General features: G+C 51.6%; 1 pseudogene; it reads right to left on the reverse strand.

The window, feature by feature from the left end:
* Window positions 1–356: 356 nt before the first annotated feature.
* Window positions 357–1494, reverse strand: LOC100390457 (palmitoyltransferase ZDHHC3-like; annotated as a pseudogene).
* Between the last annotated feature and the right edge of the window lie 217 nt (window positions 1495–1711).

Below are 1711 nucleotides of genomic sequence, written 5' to 3' on the forward strand. Positions count from 1 at the left end.
GCCCTTCTCAGGCCTCAAAAGGTAAGCATCCATCTTTGGTGAAGTTTTAAGTCTCACTGGGGTGCCTGCCAGCCATGGCCTCCTGGGCAGTGGGAAGTCAGGGCCCTCCTGGCTTTCCTGTGCATGCCCTGCCAGGTGTCTAGACTGTTCCATCTACAGACAGTATTAAGCTTCATTCAGTTGGTAGAAGTGGGCACAGACTGGAGACAGCACCTTCTACATTAGTCATGCCAGACAGGCAGCAGAGAGGAAACCAGAGGCCAGAAGAGTGATTTTAAAAGGAAAAGAAAGAGCAGCTTTGGTCACCCAAAACTTTGACAGGATGATGTTTAAAAAATAAAATGTGGGTACTTTTTTTTTTCTGCAATGATGTGCCATTTTACTTGAGACATTTTTTAAAAAGGTTTAAGAGTAGTTGTTTTTGCTTTTCCAATTTAGCCATTTCTGGAAACAGGTGGGACAGTAGTACTGTGATGTGGCTTGTGTATGAGTGGCCACTCTGGTCTGGGTCCTTTAGACCGCATGATGGTACGGGCCTGCCTTCCCTTGGACTGACATGGCAAAAGTCTCCATCTGTCTAGAGAGAAGGGGTGGCCAAAAACAGCTGTCATGTTCATCCATTCTGGTTTCTTAGCCCATCTTCTCTCTTCCTTTTTCAATTGTCCTATAGCCATTTCATCCGTGCAGAAGGAGTGCACCTGCGTCCCAAACATTACTGATGTGAAAATGAGGAAGAGCAGCCCCCTTAAAGCACAGCGGGATGAGGAAGACCACCGTGGTGGGTGGAAAGAAGAAGCTACACTCTGTCAAACTGACTTAAAAGGGCTGCATTTTTACCCGAGGAGAGATACGGGCGTCTGCCCCTCCTCCCCTGCTCAGTTCACAGGTTTTGGGAGATTTGAGCAATCTTCACCGCAATGCAGGAAGTGGAATCCGCCACGTTGTGGGCATACGAGGAAATGAGAGCTACGCACATGGCAAACAGGACGACCCACTGCTGCTTGTTCTCATCGACACAGCTGTTGACCGGGGACAGTGGGGGTCCACCCCGCGAGTACACCCCTTACAAACACTGCAGCCGTGAGCTCGGTCAGGCTCCATGCTGCAGCACTGGGACACTAGGACACCACGTGCCCGGCTTCATCTGTAAACTCTGGATGAACTATTGAGTGGCATTTTATCTGGGCGCTGCCCTAGGATCAGCATGGCCCGGCAGTGGGAAGCCAGGGCCAAGAAACAGCAGGTTGAACACAATTCCATTGATGATACTGTGTCTAGAGTCTCGGCATGGAATCAGCATGAAAAAGAGGACCACAAACTCCGCATAGGGGACCAGAAACCAGGTGACGATGACACAAGCGATGCCACAGCCCTCATGGATAAGCACATGGTTCCCACAGGACCACGGTAGGGAGGTAGGACAGGCGTCTCCAGCTGTGGGTACTCTGGTTTTCACTCAGAATCTCTGAAGTGGTGGGCGGGGATCAGCATCATAATCTATTTGTCCTTACCGGCCTCGTGAGGCAAGAGGCAGTTCCTCAGTCTCAGGACCCCGTGGGGCTCCTACCTTTGCCGCTGTCAGCTCCACACCACATTCTCATGAGTCCCCAGCCCGGCGCCCGGCCTCGAACTGCAGCCATGGTTCCTCAGCTGGGGGTCTGCGGCTCTCTGGACTAGGCCAGACACGAGGCCTCTTTCTGCTAACTCTTAA

This window comes from Callithrix jacchus, chromosome 2 (genome assembly GCF_049354715.1).
Source record: "Callithrix jacchus isolate 240 chromosome 2, calJac240_pri, whole genome shotgun sequence".
In the NCBI taxonomy this organism is placed as follows: domain Eukaryota; kingdom Metazoa; phylum Chordata; class Mammalia; order Primates; family Cebidae; genus Callithrix; species Callithrix jacchus.